The 20,072-nt window shown below is 40.8% G+C and overlaps 1 protein-coding gene across 5 annotated transcripts in view; it reads right to left on the minus strand.

The window, feature by feature from the left end:
- LOC131045280 (trafficking protein particle complex II-specific subunit 120 homolog) overlaps positions 1-20,072 on the minus strand; it is a 207,232-nt gene that overhangs the window by 20,181 nt on the left and 166,979 nt on the right. The window lies entirely within an intron of this gene.

Here is a 20,072-nt window from a genome sequence, read left to right on the forward strand (position 1 = left end):
TAAATGCCCATCACTCCTCAAAAATCGCCCATTATGCATTAAATGAGCCACCACTTCTTTGAATATGCTAGCCACCATACAATTAATCAGCCACAACTTGGTCAAATATTCCCCAGCAATAAATGCACCACCATGCCTTCATGCAATCAATAGATTCTTGTCCGAAAATGGACGACCATTATCTCGCTCATTTATGGCGAATGCAACAAATTTGGTGATGACAGCTTCTAACTCTCCTACGAAGACACTTGGCAAAGTCTCCAGTTTGAATTCTAGCAATGAAATATCCTCTTCACACTTGGAGATTTTCTCGCCTTGGAAGAATTTTAACAATTTTTTCCACTTCAAAAAGAATCCTATACGTCTAGAATTCTCGGAGAGAGAAAATCTTCATACTTAGCCAATTTTCTATTGTTTCAAAGATTTTTGTCCTGAAGGAAGGAATTACCAACACAGCCAATTTTTCATTGTTTCCAAGAATTATGTCCTGAAGGAAGGAATTTCCAACACTTAGCCAATTTTTCATTGTTTCAAAGAATTATGTCCTAAAGGAAGGAATTTCCAACACTTAGCCAATTTTTCATTGTTTTAAAGAATTTTGTCGTGAAGGAAGGAATTTCCAACACTTGGACAAAATTCTGCTATGGTGAAGGAACTTGTCCTAGGAGGAAAATCCTCCTTGACTGGATTCTAACGCTCTTCATCTTCCTTGGGCGCATTTTTTATGAGGTGAAGGAATTTTATGAAAACCAAAAATTCCTCCTTCACTAGATTCTAGAGCTCTCCACCTGTCCTGGAGCGCATTTCTAGTGTAGTGGAAAATTTTTGAAAAATGTTAATTTTCCTCCTTAACTGCATTTTCGCGCCCAAGTCTAAGCTTGGAGCACATTTCTCATGTGGAGGAGGAATTTTGGAGTTTTGAACATTTCCTCCTTGACCTTTGTTTGGCGCCTTCCTTCAGTCTTGGGCAGAAATTTCACTTGGTGATGGAATTTGTGCCTTGGAGGAAAATTCCTCCTCTATGCCATTTTAGTGCTCTCTTCCAAGTTTGGGCGCTAATTTCACTTGGTGCAAGATTTTTTCACTTGGAAAGTAATTCCTTCCTTACCCCTATTTGGCGCTCCTCTCTTAGGTAGGGTGCATTTTTCACATGCAGGAGGATTTTTTGTCTAAGGAGGATTTTCCTCGTATACCCCTTTCTAGTGCCCTTCTCTAATCTTGGGTGGAATTTCTTCATGGAGGAGGAATTCTTGCCTTGGGAGGAATTCCTCCTCTTCATTGATTTGGCGTCCATTCCTCTTTTGGAACCCACTTTGGCCATGGAGAAGGAATTCGTTGAAACTTAGCAATTCTTTCTTGACTTTTCATCCTTCCAGATTTGGATGCCATTTTTGGATTGAAGTGGATTTCTCATGCCTTAGAACACTTTCCATACCATTTCCACTTCAAGAAAGAATTCCAGACAACCATTTTTTTCTGATCATCTACCTGCTTTTTCAATTTTCCAGATTTGGACTTGGATTTTCAAGAATGCTCTACCATCAATGTCCTAACCACTGCCTGAGATAGACCTGCCAAAAATAGACTTAATAAAAATAGTAAGTACTTCCAAACATCAAATTAGGGCAAACCAAGACAGGGTGAAACGAAAAATAAAAACTGCTAAAAATAGTAAGTTTGTTTAAACACAAAATTAGGCCAATTCGGGATGCAATGAAACTAAAAATAGAAACTGTTAAAAATAGTAAGTTCTTAGAATTCACTCAAATTTCACTGGTAGCTTCCTTGAAGGTTTTTTGACTTCATTGCAACGTTCAGATTTTCCAAAAACCTAAGGAAATGACCTCAAATTTAAGTCTGAATGGGTCAAATTTGCTCAAACACTTGCAGACTTGATTAGAATTCATCAAAAACACTTGCAAACTAGGGAGACCGAAGGAACAGCTATGAAAAGACCCAAAGAACCACAACCAAAAGACCAAGAGGACCTAAAAAGTAGGGGGTCCCTATTTGCAATGGGGTCATGTGTTAAAAGGTCACTATTGAGACATGGACCAGCTAGGACTCGAACCTAGGACCTTCCATATGATGCTGGAGTGCTCTACCATTGAGCTACTGGCCCCTCTTGGACCAGTCCATTGTTGGTCCGGGTGTGGCTTATTTCCAACACCAACACCAACACCCCCCCTTAAGCCACACCTCTCGTGTGCTTGGGGCTCCTAGCCTGGACCTGGCTCTGATACCATGTTGATTTTAGTAATCAGACTGAAAGTAAATAGCAGAAACACATAACAGCACAAGATAACACAAGGACAACACAAGCATAACACAAGAACAACATGGCAGTACCCTGGGAAAACCTCCCTCTTGGAGGTGAAAAACCCAGCAACAAGTCTCAGATCTGATTAGATTAGACACAGTAACAGATTACAACTTCACCCTCCTAGGGTATAAACACAACTTATCTGATATGTAATTCTGATTAGACTTGAAGACCTCACTCAGAATATAGTGTGCTGATCAAGTATCAATGTTCGCTTAACCATGAGAGGGCTCACTCACAGCATGAACAAGAATTTGGTAGTATAGGCAGGTTCATCTATGCAGAATGTAGCTCACACAACATTAGAACAAGTTCGCTGCATCTTGATCAGATTCGCTGTCATGAATGCCCTAATGCGGGAGATCGCTGATGGTGTCGATGAACTCACTGATGGATGGATGAACTCGCAGTATATATCAGAGAGGAAATTCGTTGTTTTGTAGCAGACACAATTTGCATGTGATGGTTGTTATTTGCCCATTAATCATCTTTTATATATATGATGCAAGAGCCTTCCATAAATACAAGTCGGCTTGCATAAATTTGAATCCAAAAAAACATTTTACATAATGTTTACACGTTATACATTAATAGGTCAGGACCTATATGCAAGTCACAGCATGTTACATATGTATTTGGCATAAATCGCCCAAATAGGACTTGATAAGAGAAATGGCAAATTGCTAAGGCCAAAGGCCAATTAGCAATTAAGAGAACTAGGTCGGCCCAAGCAAGGGATCCGACCTAGCTATAAATCAACACTCCCTCTTAGCTAGGAAGGATCCCTTGAATAATCAAGTTACACTGTGACCATGCTTCATGGACTCTTTCCATGATATCCACCATGCATTCTCATACAGGATGGTTCCAAGATACATCATGGATTCCTTCCAGGACATTCACCATGCATGCCCGCAGAGGACGAATTCAATATACATCATGGACTCATTCTATGATATTCATTACGCATACTCGCAGAGGATGAATCCTAAGTACATCATGGACTCTTTCCATGATACCCATCATGCACACCCGCAGAGGATGGATCCACCTTGCATTGCCCGCAGAGGGTGGAAGAGGTCTTACACCTCAAGGAAACTACCACTTTGCACTCCACAGAGGGTGGTCCCACCTTGCACTCTGCAGAGGGTGGAAGAGGTCTTACATCTCAAAGAAACTACAACCTCGCACTCCGCAGAGGGTGATCCCACCTTGCACCAACAAGACTTAAAACATACACCTCCATAGGAATCATAATTTTCAAAGTTTCATCATTAATGCAGTAATGGCAAACTATTTTACTAGTTCTGTTTGGAAAAGCCATGTACCAATACGGTTCTTGGGCCGGATTCTAGGCCGATTCTCCTCAAAGTTCACCCAAGCAAGACCCTATGTGAACCTAGGGAAACCCTAGGGGACCCAAGGGCCACTGAAGGGAAAACCAAAAGAAAATATTTTTTTATAACATTTTCTAAATAGAAAAATTCCTACATACCTAATTTCACCCTTCAAGTGGCGAAATTGTGAAAATGGTGTGCGTCGTGAAGGTTTGAGTGGTTTTTAAGGCTTAAGATTAAGCTTGGTGGTAGAGATTTTGGCCGCCGCTACCCCTCAACCCCACTAGGGGGTGTTGAGCCCAAAACCCCATGAGGGGTATTGCCTCCAAACCCATATAAGGTCCATTGCCCCTCAACCCCATTATCCTTTACTTGTATTTTATGTAGTTTGCTTAAGGAGAAGGAAACAAGCAAAAATGCACACAAGACAAGTCAAGGACTCTATATATGGATAGTGTTTTCTTATAGGTTACATGGCGGCCCTTGAAATGCTCATTCACTACTATGGACAAAACTTCAACCAAACATGACTAACAATTTATTTTGTTAGTGTTAACCAATGCCCGCCATAAGGCGAGAATGCACAAGTGTCATTGCTATGTCCAATGCCACATAGAACCAACTATGTGCAACAAGTACATGTCAAAGAAATAACATGATAGAAAGGGTTTTTGAATGTACTCATTCCCACAAGGCATAGTTGATACTATGGGGCAACTACAGAAGGGAAAGGCTAGCAAGGAAGAAGATCCCATTGGGAGCATTGCCCCTAGTTAACCAAGCACCTCAAACATGAAGACGAGAGGCACAACCCCAAAGGAATCCAACTACTCTAAGCATGAACATGGGCAAATGATTAATTTAGCATAAAGTTCACTTCATTCCTCTATAATAAACCGCTTAATAATGCATAATTATCTCTCCTAGTTAACCCCTCAATAGAAGAATAGGGAAAGAGGAGGTAAGTACAATGGATTATATGCCATTGGAGGAGAGCTAAGGATTTATCAAGCAAAGATAGGGAAGTTCTTAATCAACCAACACCTCCAGCATGACCCAACCAAAGAGATTTACAGGTGTTGCCACTCCAATGCATGCTATTATTGTAGGAGGCAAGTCTTATACATGGTTAAGAATCCACACTTTGCATTTGACCAACTCAACCATTAAATCATATGTGCACCAATGGTTGTTTTGCCTAGACTGAAACAACCATTCAAGATAGGCATGGATGCAAGCAACTATACCATGGGAGAAGTCCTATTGCAAGGAACAAAACCAATAAGTTGACATTCTGAGCTTATCCACAGGATAATCTTGAATGATCCAAAATATTACAAATAGAAGCACTTGTTAAAGGAACCAGATATGCAATTATTACTTGGTTAGGTAAGGATTCAATATAAATATTGACCAGCAGCCTCTCCAATAATCACTATTACAAACCAACCAAGAAATTACAAATGGATGGGTTTACTTCGACAATTGCCATTGTTCTTAAAACATAAGAAAGATTTTGCTGACCGATTGGCTCACATATTGTTTTGAATCTTGACAACAATCAATGACAGAATTTAGCACAACATCTCAACTGGATTCATTCATAATATGCTGAAGATAGAGATTTTTGGGAGATGTTTCCACACTTGCAAGGTGCAACTGAGGCAGAGCCCAAAGCCAGAGAAGACTGCCTCCTAAAAGCACTGCAGTACAAGCTAAAGGAACTTTGTGTGCCAAAAGAACAGAGAAATCACTGCTTATGACAGAATATCACACCTCCAAAATAGAAAAACATTTTGGTGTGCCTGAGACATTGACTAATTTTCGAAGGGGTGTTTATTGGCCCATCAAGTGACACATTTCTTGCCTCCTTAAAGGACAGTTTTACAAACTAAAGGGCTTTTGTCAAAGGAACAAAGCGTGTTGCTCATGACTGAAATTCATACCTCTAAAGTAACAAGACATTATGGAGTAACCAAGACAGTGGCAGCTCTTCAGACGTGTAGTCTCCTCCTATGTGAGATATTTCTATCCTTCTAAAAGGGCTATCGTACAAGCTAAAGAAACTGTGTACCAAAGGAAAAAAGAAGATGTTGTTGATCCAAGAAGCTCACAGCTCCAAAAAAAGAACATTTTCTCAAGTAGCCAAGGCATTGGCAAATTACATTAGTATGCTTATTGACCTGTAATGCAAGATATTTCAATGTTCATAACAGTTCGTGCTCTGTACAACTAGCAAACCAAGTAATAGGAAGTTGGACCCATATATGCGCTACTGCCAATTGCTTTAAGGTCCTAGATAAACATCTCCATGGAATTGCGGTCACCCATGTCAAACAAGGAGCATGATTATCTATTTGTTGCACTTGACTAGTTTAGCAAGATGTCAATACTTATTCCATGCAAAGGACCCATTAAGGGCATAAAGTACCTAAATTGTTTTGCATAAATATTTGAGTACACTTTGGTTTACCCAACTTCATTGCTGCCAACAAACATTCAAGGCATTCAAGTAGGATTTGCATTACTTTGTGGAAAAGGATGCACACTAGGTGAGAGGTCCACAAACACTCTACCAACAAATTGATAATTAGACTGAATCATAGTTGCAAAACTTGCCAGGTACTCGCAAAATTCATGAGTATTCACAAGCCAACAAGCCTGGTGAGTTACTTGCCATATAACTCACTGTTGAATTTTTAAAAAACTTGCAGCAAACAAAAACTGGTGATGTTTTGAGAAAAAATTCATCCAAATCAGTATAAAATCTTTTTCTCACCTGCTCTAAAAAAAATCACTGTTTTCAAGCATTTTCAACACACAACTAGCAATTTAGGGTACACAACTGCTGATTTAGGGCACGCGATTTGGAACGTGATTTGGGGCACAAATCTAGAGTTTTCATGAATATTATTTTCTGGATTTATGGCACACATTTGGAATTGAACTTTCATTATTTTCTGGATTTATAAACAACTTGCAAGCTGCAAATTTCTTTTTTCGCAGTTTGATATCCTTTGATTCCTTTCTATGCTGGAGTCTGAAAGTTTGGAAATTTCACAGTTGCAGTGCAGGCTTGCAAGTCGTTTAAACTTGGAATATGAATAAAATGTCAATTAAATGGCCTCTAAGCTTGACTTTTCATAACTATAACCATGAAAATACATGTTTACAAGTCATTTAAACTTGAAACTTGCAATATGAAAAAGACTTCATTTAAGCGACCTGCATGCTTGAATAATCACAATTATCACTATTAAAATTCCAGTCTGCAAGTCATTTAAATTTACAATATAAACAAAATTTTTAAAAAATAATATAATTTGCAATGTCCAAAACCAACATTTTATTAAACGACATACAAGCTTAAATTTTCACAATTATAACTCTGAAAATTCAAACCTGCAGGTCGTTTAACTTTCAACTTGCAATATGAACAAAATTTTATTTAAATGACCTGCATGCTTGAATTTTCACAATTATAAATGTGAATATTCAAGCCTGTGGATCATTTCAATTTGCAATATAAACCAAATTTTAAAAGTTCATATAATTTTTAAAACCAACATTCTACTGAAAAATTTTGATCTCTGAAATCTTTATGCAACATTTTTTTTGAAGTTTAGGCTGCTAAATAGGGTATTACTATTTTTTTCATATTGTCTCCCTTTTGCTAGGTTTAACTTTTATTTTTTCTAAAAGGAATATGGCAATTGGCATATATTTTAGGGCATTCACATAAGGAAGCACAATAGGTTGACTCAACAGTGCTTTAACGACCTTGTCTATGTGCAATACAACCTTCACTTTCATGAAAAGAAGTTACAAGGGCAAGGTACAAATGAGGCACTTGACCTTGATGACATTGATACTTATTCTGATTGGATTGTTGAGCTCGATGATGATGAGCTGGCTTATTTGAAGAGGGAGGCAGTTAAATAGGAAGCAAATGTGTTAACATATGAGGAGCCAAAAGGCAAGGTTGGTGAGCCATTAGAGTCTGGTTCCTTGCATACATAACTTGATCCTATCACTATGGATGAGGCACCTATCGAGGATATTGCAGCTATACCATCCACTTCCGCAAATCCCACACGATGACAAGCTTTTTGAGCTTTAATCATAGACGAAATTTATAATTTATAATTTTCATTGATACTAAAAGTTGAAGTTCATACATATTCAAAGAAAGAAATCAATGTTTTGGTTTATGATATGTATTAAACTCTAATTTTGATTTTTGAATTAATGGAAATCAATAACATGTTCTACAAATTCAATGATATGTGTGTGTTTTAAGAATAGTTTCAAAACTTTTATGTATTTTCAAATGTTCGATAACTTTAGTGAATTATTATTTAGTCCCCCCCCTCCCCCCCAACACCACACTCCCTTGAATTTTTAAATTTTGGGCATACCAAGCCTCAATTTTACAATTATGGGCTAAAGTGATGAATAGAAATTAATGTATCTTTTGGGATGGTATAGTAAGACTTCAGACATGGAATTGGGCTGTCCATAAATCTACAAGTAAGTAAGTATGTTTCAGATGTTTGCCACTTAATCTCTTTAATGCTCGGATAGGGCAGCCAACAGGAAAATAACAATTAGATCCAAAACTTCATTAAGCCAAGAGGCTATAACATAGTCAAGTACATCCACTTGCAATCGCAAGAAAAACTCAAGGAGTCTCAAGCAAGGTAGAAATAAAGACATGATCAGCATAGGACTGACTCTGAGCATAAGTTCCAAGATGGGAACAAGAGGAAGTTGTACTTGAGGAGATATAAACTTCAAGTTGATGTAAGGAAGCTTGAACACTTAAGATATGAACCTTTTTAGATAATTGAGCAATTCAATGATAATGACTCGATTTAAATGTGCCTCCTTACATGAGAATCTATTATGTTGTCAATGCAGAGTACATACATGTCTTTGAGACTTCCGTGTTAGATATAGCCAATGTTTCCTTCACTTCGAGATTTGACCCCTTTGTGCACAAAAAGTATTGAAAACATGGTATTGTAGTGGAAGGTGATAACAACCACGAAAGGAAAGAAAAACTATTGACAGGGAGAATAGAAGGTACTATTATTTCCATCAAATTTCAGCACAAACTTAGAGCTATCTTTATGTTAGTCGTGATGAGGGCTACTAGATTCTATATAACATTAAACTACACAGTGTACTGAGGCATTTATTGCTTATGCTATACGTGATAACCACGATAGTTATTTCTAAAATATAACTTACAATGCAACCTCCCGATTCAATAATATATACAAGCTTACACACTTTTAAGTGTTTGCCATCCAATTCACTCAAGCTCCATCCATTCATTCTTCCAACACTAACATTGAATGCCTATGATTTTCTGAGCTTTGTGAACTTAATCTTCATAAAATTACATTTATGGTATCAAATACCTGTAAAGGTGATCTCTCCAATGTCTCCCTTTTTGTTCTAGAGCATTAAAGATTTTAGATGCATTCTTTTAAGGAAATTCCCATAAAGATGTATTTATTTGACATGCATTAAAACCATTGTTCTTTTGTGATCAACATTTGGGGTAAAAAACTGGGGACTACTTACCAGATTTGAACTATGTTGCACTGTCATGTCCTCATCAAAATACAAGCGATCACAGCCCTTAACTCATAACCTGAGTGTTGAAATGAGACGGCAGCAATTCCATAAAAGGAGTTGATTAAGGCTAAACAAAAGAATACCATGGCCAATGATCCATAAAAGTATTTAAATAATATTAAATTAAGAGAGGGTCATTGCAAGCAATTACTTAAGAAATGTAATCAAAATACAAAGGATCAAGACCAGCAATTAACTATGAATGGTTGCAACTCTTTCAAAGGGCAGAAGTTATGAAGAATTTTGACTCCCTAAATTACAAGATATAAGGGGAGGTCATTTGTTGGAAGAGAGCATCAAGGAAGGATTAATGAAGAGAGAATCATCAATTCAAAAATTTGTATTGTACCCTTTTGGGGATAGGATGCCAGGAGACTGTTTAGTCCTAAATGTATAGTTGGTGAATAATCAGATAACACAGTATCTCCTCCACGTACCAAGTATTCATGGAACAAAACAATTGTACATCATAACATAAATGACAAATGATAATAATTAGACCAGAAAGTTATATCTTTATTCCAATGTCCAAAATTGTCCATACATAATCTCCCCTGCCAAGGTTCCAACCAAACAATATAAAGACCCGACGGTTGGTCAAGTTGCCAATCGTCACCAACTCCCAACTACCCGACGGGAACCTCTCGGCGACAAACATAAACATAACACACTTATAAATATTATTCTTTCTAACATATGTTATTTACCCCTAACATTAGCCCCCCAAAAAACGTAGTCGTCTTCCAGACGACTCAGACAAGAGAAACTGAATTATATAAAACATAGCTAAGACCGAGAAGAGGGAGGAGACGTCGTTGTAGTGGCCGCAGGAGGAGGTTGTTGTCTGGCCTAAAGTTTCAGGTTCTTTTCCGCCAGCAGCTGCCGTTCCCATGCTTTCTTTACCATGTGAGCAGCTTCCAGTAGCTTTTTATCTTTCTATTCCAACTGTAAGGTGAGCTTTGCCACTTGGGCTGCTAATCCTCCAAGTCACCCATATCAGTTTTTGCTGGTACTGTATCGGTTTCTGGCTCCAAGTCATCCGTACTAGTTTATGTTGGTATCGTACTAGTTTTTGCTGGTACCGTACCGGTTTCTACTAGTACCGTACCGATTTCTGCGGGTACCGTACTGGTTCCTGCTAGTACCGTACCGATTTCTGCTAGCACAGTACCAGTTCCTACTGACACCAAATCAGTTCTTGTTGGCACCATACCAATTCATGTCGTACCAGTACATGTTGGCACCGTACCAGTACTTGTTGGCACTGTACCAATTCTTGATGGCACCGTACCAGTTATGTCGTACCAGTACATGTTGGCATCGTACCAGTACCTGTTGATGGTGTACCAATACTTACTGGTACCGTACCAATGTCTTCCATACCAGAACCTGGATATGTCGTACCATTCCATGCTCGGCCATTATGTCTTTTCCTGGTACGACCTCCCCTGCCATTGTCTGGTCTACCATACTAGTACCCTCCGTGGTTTCTGACGCAAGTACTGGTTTCTGTGGTAATGATACCCACCGCTGCGCTGGTGGTTCCCCTTCATTGATTTTTCGGAACAACACCCCTACTGGTCGTACATCCTCTACAAGGCTAACCACCGTAAGTGCTTCCTGTGGTACCAAGTGTGCCGAAGATAATTTCCAGGGTGTGAATTTTACCCTCGTACTTTTCCATTGAGCCCGCAATCCTCCCTGTTGCTCCTCCTCTTCCTCTTCTTCTTGCTGCCACGACTTTGTTTCCTCTTCCTCCTCCACAGCTGTGTCCTGACAGATGGAACCCCTCATCACCGCTTTCCTACTCTTTCATCTCTTCCACCTCCTCTGAATCCTTTGCGCTGCTAACCTCTTCAATCTCCATGGATGTGTCCAGTTTCCTCCTTTTTCTTGTCGGTTGCGCTGTGTAGTGTACCTGCCAAATCAAATGGGGGTTTGGGGCAACGCCCCCAACGAGGTCAAGGGGCAGCGCCCCTTGCGAGGGTTTGGGGGCAACACCCCCAATGGGGTCAAGGGGCAGAGCCCCTTGCGGGGTCGAGGGGCAGCGCGAGACCAAATTACAACCTTCAAACCCACATGAAACTCCATGGCGTGCATCAATTTTCTCCTTTTTTAAGACATCAAGAACAAGGCCAAAGAAGTCAAAATTCTGATCAAGGTGCATTCTCCCGTACGGGAATTATGTTTTTTGACTTGTTCTTTCGTACAGTCTTGTGCTTCTCTCTTGGTTGTACGATGCATAGGTGTGTGGCTTGAGACTCCATCCAACTCAAAGCTGATGCCTTCGAGTTTTTGATATATTGCTTCCTTGACCATACGGTATTTCTCCTGTGGTCCGTACGGATCTCTCTTGGTTGTCGTACGGCCTCCGCCTTTGGTTGTCGTACCTGTAGCGTGGTCGAACGACCTCTCCCTGATTGCATCCCTGTATACCGTACGATGCCTCATGTACGATGCTCATACGGCTTTCGTGCATGTCGTACGATGTCTCTTGTGCCATATCTGTCGTACGGTTTCACTGTACACTGTATCCTTTTCTCTATGTAGTTTATGTTGTACGATGTACGGATCAAGTGAAAGGACTACACCGTACGGAATGGTTGGATGAGGTACGTCGTACTAGTGAGGTACACCGTACAGGTCGATGCTCTGTCGTGCGTCGTACGGAATGGTGCTCTGACATATGCCGTACGAACTCCTCGCCTTGTCATATGGAATGGTGCTTCGCGCTTGTGTTTCGACCGTACTTGTTGACCATACAATGTACGGTATTTCTACTTCTAACATTTTATTGATCTCCTCATTTACTTTGGCTGCGTAATTTTTGTTCATCCTGTACGGCCTCCTTCGTATCGGATGGGCTCCTAGTACGAGGGTTATGCGATGCACGCGTAGCTCCGACGGTACCCCCTTCAAGTCCTTGTAGGTCTAGGCGGTACCCCATTCCCTCTTGGTATCTACCGTACTCCGAGGGAAAGGATTGTTCTTCCATCCCGCCGCTTGATTCTCCTATCTCACATATTTGAAGCATGTGACACTCCGGGTGGAAGACCTCATAGTCCTCCATTTGCCAATGAAAAAGTCCCGCCAGTGAACTGGTTCCATCCTCAGAACATCCGTCCAATTCCAACACTCCTTCCTCGTCGAGTTCTTTCCCTCCTCTGTCTCCCTTGGAACCCCACTCCCATCTATTTGAATCTTCTGAGTCGGAGTCCGATGACGCGAGCTCTTCGCTACCAGATTGGTTCCTTAGATCAATTACATACTTATGACCGTCACTCTCGATTGAGAGCATATTCCTTTTCCAGTTATGATTAGCTTTGGCCATGATCAGCCACCCCCTTCCTAGAAGAGCATCGTACGCTTTCCTTTCTAGCGGAATGACTACAAAACCCAAAAGGAATTGTTGCATCCCAATTACCACCTTTTGTGCCATGAGGGTCCCGAGGGGTCTGATATCATGTTGATCCGCACCGACCAGGTGGAAGGTTGGTGGCCAGAGTGTAGGCTTGTCAAGGCTTCGCCAAGTTTCCTCCGGTAGTACGTTGACTCTGGACCCACCATCAACAATGGTGTTTGTAAGCTTTTGTCTCATTATATCCATCTCTACTACTGTTGGCTTCCGTCCAACACCCACCGCGAGTAGCATAGGATTCATGGTATTCGTACCAGATTCCTTCACTGAATCCGTACTACATGGTTCCGCCATCGTTTCGTGTTCCTGACTGAGGGTAGTGTCCCGGGTTATATTTGTCAGAGCCATCCTTAACTGTGGCATGGTCTGCAGAAGGTCAGACACCCGCACGGGTATTGTGGTTTGTAACATCTGCTTGATGATAGTTTTCTCCGGTTCTGACCGGACTGGTGCATCGGTAGCCAGGTGCGAGGCCCTCCGCTCTCCAGCCATCGCCCGCTTGATATCCGCCCTTGCCTCCTGGAGCCTTTCTTTTTTTGTGCGAGGGTCTGGGTACATGGCTTTCTTGTTCTGCAACCTTGTGATTGCCAGTACGTCTTCTCTTGATCCCTCCACATCGAGCATGTTCGCCCCTTTTTTCTTTCGACAAAATATGTCCTTGTGATTTCTTGAACTGCACCATCTGCACAGCAAACTTCCTGCATCACCTCCGTTTTGGCATTCTTGGGCAAACTGACCCCATTCGTTGCACTTCCTGCACTGAATCATGGGTCACCGCTTCCTGTCGTACTGAATCCTGCTCCTTGGTGTGGTATTATTGGATCTCTTGTTACCCCACCAATTGTTTCTGTACCCTCCAGGTGAGGCGTCAGAGTTTGTTGTTGGCTTCGGCGGTGTCGTTGGCGGTGTGGCTTGGTCGGGTTGGGCGTAGAGCACTTGTGTGCTCCGTGCTTTCAAGTTGTACAGACATTCCTTCGTGGAATGTCCCATTACTTGGCAGATGTCATAAAAAACTTTACAGGGACAACTTCCTTTAGTGTGTCCTTCAGTCTTGCAGTCAGTACACCATAGTTCTTTTCCTTCTCTACCACTTTCTTTGTCCCCTTTTAACTCCTTCATCATCCTCATCATATCCTTCCTGAGTGCTTGCACAATTTTGGATCCCCCGTCACTGTCTCCGTTCGTGCTGTCACCCTCACTGGTCCGTCGCTTCCCCCGGGATGTCTTGTTTTCACTTTCAATATCCATGGCGCAGTTGTATGCTTCATCGTATGATGGCGGAGGGACCACTTTCATCGTCCTTCTCAAGGATGGTACCAATCCTTCTACGAACCACCGCTTCTTGAGGCCATCTGCCGGCTAGTTCTCCATTTTGTTAAGTAGTTCTTCAGCCTTCTGTTATATGCGCGCACGCTTTCGTTTTTTCCTTGTTTGGTGTTGTAAATTTCCGCCACAATTTCGTTGTCATCCTATAGGAGTTTGAATTCTTCCTCGAAGGCCTTCTTCAGATTGCTCCAGGATGTTTTATGTTGAGCATCGAGGTCTGTGTACCAATCAATAGCTATTCCTCGCAGAGTGGCCGCAAATGCCTTCACCCAGTAGTCCCGGTCGCCCTGGCCATTTGCTTCCCAGATGGTGACGCATGTCTTGCAATGCCGTACGGGGTCCTTTGACCCGTCACCCATGAATTTTGGGAGTTTCTATTTCTCCGGGGTGTGTGCCATCATTCTTTTCTGTGCGGTTTTATGCAGTGCCTGGAAATGGATATATGTCGACAAGGTACTATGTGTCTGGAGGGTACCGTACGCTCCTGGTCTGGTTGGGCCCCTACCAACCGAGCTTTGGTCACCTTCACTTCTATAGTCCCTCCTTCCCGGGGTTTCCAGATCTGATCTTCCTATTTTGATGCCCTCCGATAAGGACAAGTTTTTAATGCCAGACAACGTTGCTTCGAAAATAGTGGCGATTTCCTCGTGCAGGTCTCGTACTGCCTCCTCTCCTTGTTCGGAAAATTCCGATTGGGTGCTTTGTGATTCGGCTCTGGAGTCTTCTTCACTTGACGTCGAGTGTAGGGCCTAGTCGGTGAGATCTTCCTCCGCTACGTCTGGAAGTGGCAGGTTCCTGGCGACCTTGGCCAACTCCTTCCACGTACACGGTTTTTGCCTCTCCCGACTACAACTCCGACTTCTGTTGTGTTTCTCCGGACTCTTCGAGTCGGCAACCTCTCTTAGTCGCCGTCTCTTGTCGGCCTGTTCTTTTATGCGGAGAGATCTCCGTACAGTTCCCTCGTTTACTCCTTCGGCAGAAATGGTACGTCTGTCTTTGTTCGGTCGTAGGGGCATCAGGTGCCAGATGTACGGCGCCGACTGGCCTCCCTCTCCTCTTCCTCCCTACGACTCTATTCCTCGTACCGTCGGAGAACTTGTTGCCACCGAAGTCCTTTGCCATTTCCTCCCTTTGGTTTTTGAGTGTAATCAAATTTCTGGCGAGTAACCTTGGAATACTCCCGAGTAGGTCAACGACGGGGGTGTTGACGGTGAGTTCACCACATACCGTGCCTTCCGAGACGGCTCTCTCCTGAGCCTCTCGCTGCACGTACTGCGTGACCGACACATCCCACAACTCCACCAAGTCTGCCATCAACTGATCCTCTCGTTCCTCTTCTGTGGTACTCTCTTCGTGCATGTCGCTGTCCACGACAATTAATTGCTGATTAAACGGTCGGCCCATTAATTGCTTCCGTCTGTCGCCATAGTTATCTCCAGGTTCGTTCAGGCAACGGCACCAAAATGTTTAGTCCTAAATGTATAGTTGGTGAATAATCAGATAACACAGTATCTCCTGCACGTACCAAGTATTCATGGAACAAAACAATTGTACATCATAACATAAATGATAAATGATAATAATTAGACCAGAAAGTTATATCTTTATTCCAATGTCCAGAATTGTCCATACATAATCTCCCCTGCCGAGGTTCCAACCAAATAATATAAAGACCCGACGGTTGGTCAAGTTGCCAACCGTCACCAACTCCCAACTACCTGACGAGAACCTCTCGGCGACAAACATAAACATAACACAACATAACACACTTATAAATATTATTCTTACTAACATACATTATTTACCCCTAACTAAGACTATCCTCCCCAATTAAGCCCAAGGGCACTGAATGTCCAACCAAGACAATCAAACCCCTTAGCCCACAATTAGCAACTCAATAGGTGTCTACTCAATTGAGGGGATTCATACTCCTGCATCTTTCTATTATGTTTCCTTGCTAATTTCTAATATGATTACTTCACTAAAATCAATAAATAATTACCTATCCTAGTTCCTTGATGGATTGGCAATGTAATTCATAATAAACAAATTAAAGACTTCATGAAGAGAGATTTCATAATAAACAATAGATTTTCTATATTGCATACCACACACTCTTCTAAATATAAAATAGCTGCCTTAATTCTGAATTATGTTGTAATGTCCCCATTTTTCTAGCTTCCTATTAAGTTTTAGCCTTTTGGCAAAGTGGACAAATAACGAGAAATTAATTAATTAATTTCTTATAAAGTCATGAAATAGATTAAAAATTAAAAGAGGTGACTTTATATTTAATTAATTAATTAATTAGTGACTTAAAATAAAATAATTAATTATAAAGTCACTAAAATGAAATAATATTATTTCTAGAATCCTCTAAAAGTTTATGAGACGTATGGAGAAAAAAGATAAATAGAGGTTGAGCCTCATTGTATGATCATTGGAGATTTAGATTATGGATTTGATGAACTGACTGATGCTTTGAATTAGTTGAATCTCTGAGGACGCAAAGCTTCAGCAGATTGATAGAAGGGCTGGACGAAACCCTAGTTCTTCATCTTGGGAGTGGATTCGTGACGGAATCTACATCAGCACCTAATTTGTGAAGTCTTCTTTTTGTAGCTGAGAGAGGAAGACATTTCAGTCTTTCTAATTGAGCTTTAATTGGTGGCCAAAGGCCAAATTTACTTGGACTCATATTCAGATTTTATTTCAGTTTGGGAAGGTCAAGGGATGGCTCTATTAGCCCTCACTTGCAGCGATTTAATTGAGGGAACTGTTGACGTGTATTTTGTACACCATCATACACAGAATAAAATACCTAAGGGTATCTTATCCTCTCTTGAATAAAGCCTCTAACTACTGAAGATTCGCATGAAGGATCAGTTAGGATGACTCCAAGGTTCCTTTTGGTAGGGTCTCTACATGTGGATAAGCTCTTCGTGGTATGATGTGATTTGCTGGAATCACAAGGGGACTTACATTTGGTGATTGAATTTCCGATCTACTTTGCTAGAACACAAGCTCTTACTAACTTGGATTTGAAAAAATGGAAAAAGGATAAGGGCGAAGAGAGGATCTAATCCTAACACTAAGAATGTAGGAGCAATGATTTGATTTTTGATGAAACTCCAACTAGGTCTTGTTTTGACATCAATGGAACATCTACACAAGGCTAGTGCGATCTTCTAGGGAAGCTTTATGATGTTCAAATCATCACCGCAGGCATAGATACCATCCAAGTTGATGCATATCAATGAAGAGGCGACAAATTGAAATTGAGCTTAAGCTTAACGATTCCAGTCGACTACACAAGGCAAGTTTGCAATCAACAAACTGCTAGTAGTATGGATGTACGAATTCCACCATCAATCAATCACATTCCCTCCATTCATTTAATCATCTACCATCTAAGATTGAAGACTCAACAAGAAACCATGCAAATTGCAAGAAAAACGACATATTTCACCATTACTTCAATGAAAATGGAGTTTGTTTACAATCAATGGCAACAATTTCTTGCCTTGTCCTCCTATTCTACTCTCTAACTACTAACTACTTTCAACTATTTCTAACTATCTCTCTCTAATTCTCTCTAATTCTTTTACAAATGAAATGTCTGGGCTTATATAGTGCCCACAATACAATTTGATGGCTTAGATCAATTCAAGATCAATGGCCAAGATTCAACAATGAAAAACCCTAATTAGGGTTTGTTACAACCATTACATAACATTTAATGTTTGACCAATGATAAAATTGTATTGCTTGGACACATGTCCCTTTTAGAAAAATCGACCAATGGATAGCCGGGGTAGGTACATCGGAGTTTGTGCCACCTTCCATGAGTTAAGTACATTGAATCTGGACATGCTGAGATGGACTTCACTGATTGGAGAAATGATGACTAGGACGCCACCTCATTTGACACTTGGAACTTGGTAGATATTCAACTTGATGTTGTTGAGAAGCTTGCTTTAATTAATTCATCTGGAACTATTTTGCTTCTTCAACGAGCCCTTGTTCTAACTCCTTGCGTCCTTGATGTGCAGGAAGATGATATACCTCGCCTTGGAACACTGGATTGAAAGAGTTCGCCCTTGTCCTGGCTTGATCGTCCTGGCGAAGACCGTCCTTGATCCGACTTGATTTTCCTTGAAGAGATCTCCATTTGATGCCTACACAACATTTCAGAATTAGTACCATGATTTTGCAATACATAACATAAATTAGAGAGCAAATTTTAGGAAACTTAATGATAAGTCCTTTATTAATCATTTCCTAAAAAAGACTGAGCTAAGGCAAAACAAAATTCCAAAATTCAAAATTAAGGAAATGACGATGAACAATTCAAAATCAAGACAATAAAACCAATATCGCCATACCTCAGGAGAGAGCTAACTCTAGAATGCAAATGAGAAAAATTTGCCTAGGCAAAATTGACGTATAGATAGTCTTCAACGTGATCTTTTCTTCAAAATATCAATTTCGCCACCTTTTGAGTTGTCCTTGACGTGATCTTCAATGCCTTTGACAATTCGCACCAATAGAAACTTCAAGATTCGCACCACCTTGCTTGGAATGAAATTCGCTCCTTTGAATACAACTTCGCACTTCTCAAATCGCATGTGAATGAAGAATGATAATGTGAAAATGAAGATTTCACCACCCTCCCTTTATAGCGCTCACACCACAATTACCATATAGGCCGACTTGGAGATAAAACCACTTTTTAAAATGATTTTTAAATTAAAATGACAAGGCCGACCTCCCTTTGTAGCGCTTCAAATTCGATTTTTATTAATTAATTAATTAATTATTAATGCCTTACGTTTTTTAATTTGCAAATTTTGATTTTAATAAAGGCAAAAATAATTAATAAAAGATCAACGCCATATTAAATGCTAATTAAATTAGATTTTCAATTTTATCGAACTTAGCATTCAAGGAAATTTGAATTGTTTATTTGGCGCCAAAACTATGAAAACAAAGGGGACGTACCTCATCGCTCTGGTCCCTTGGAGAGGGACAGGAGCGATTTTGCTCTTGTGGGCCTCATTTCACTTCATCACCTTCGAAAATTATATTCAACGGATTCGCAATGCCTCCTTTCATTCATTCATGCCTTGAGATCGGTTGAAATTTGGCGAGAAAATCATCTACAACAAAAATCGCTCCGGTCCCTTCCTGAGGGACAGGAGCGAACTTAAGCATTTTGGTCCTTTGTTGACGTTTGATAATCTTCAATTTGTCTTCAACGGGTTCGATTGACCTCCTTTCTTGCCTTCGAACATAAAATTTGCTTGATCTTTGCCCAGATCGTACCTTATGAAGAATTTCGCTGTGGTCCCTTGGTGAGGGACAGGAGCGCATCGCCTTGGTCCTCCAGTGAGGGACAGGAGCGAAATTCGCTCTGGATCCTTAGTGAAGGACGGGAGCGAAATTTGACTTTTCGCACTCTCTATCAGGATAACTTTTATGGAATATAACATTTAAGTATAAGTCTTATACTTTAAGTTATATTCCATATATACTTTCAGGATGTTTGAGAGTGGTTTCAGACCTCCAGGAGTTATATTGCAAAATCTAGTTTTTGGAGGTTTTTTTCAGTTTCCAGACTTAGTCAAATTCAGGATCAGGGCATTCCAGACTTAGCCAAATTTCAGGATCAGGACCTCACTCAAGCCGGACTTGCTACCCCATGATCCCCTGGGCGACGTTCAAAATGCAAAGGCTAGCTAACAAAACCCTAAAAAACCGAAAGAACAAACCCTAAAAAGCAAAAAACATGGGTCCCCATTTGCAATGGGGCGATGTGTGAAAACGTCACAACAGGAACACAAGGCGATTCTCCCTAAACAACAGTTTGAAGAGGAATTGGCAAAGTTGCAGGTGTTAGATCAATTAGAAGAAGATCGAACCTCACCTTCCTATCCCACGATTTTGCTTATTCCTTCTTATTTGGGCACCGAATCCAACAATTGCTGTTAGCGCCATGTTTGATGAAGGATGGAGATCCTAT

This window comes from Cryptomeria japonica, chromosome 9 (assembly GCF_030272615.1).
Source record: "Cryptomeria japonica chromosome 9, Sugi_1.0, whole genome shotgun sequence".
Taxonomy (NCBI): Eukaryota; Viridiplantae; Streptophyta; class Pinopsida; order Cupressales; family Cupressaceae; genus Cryptomeria; species Cryptomeria japonica.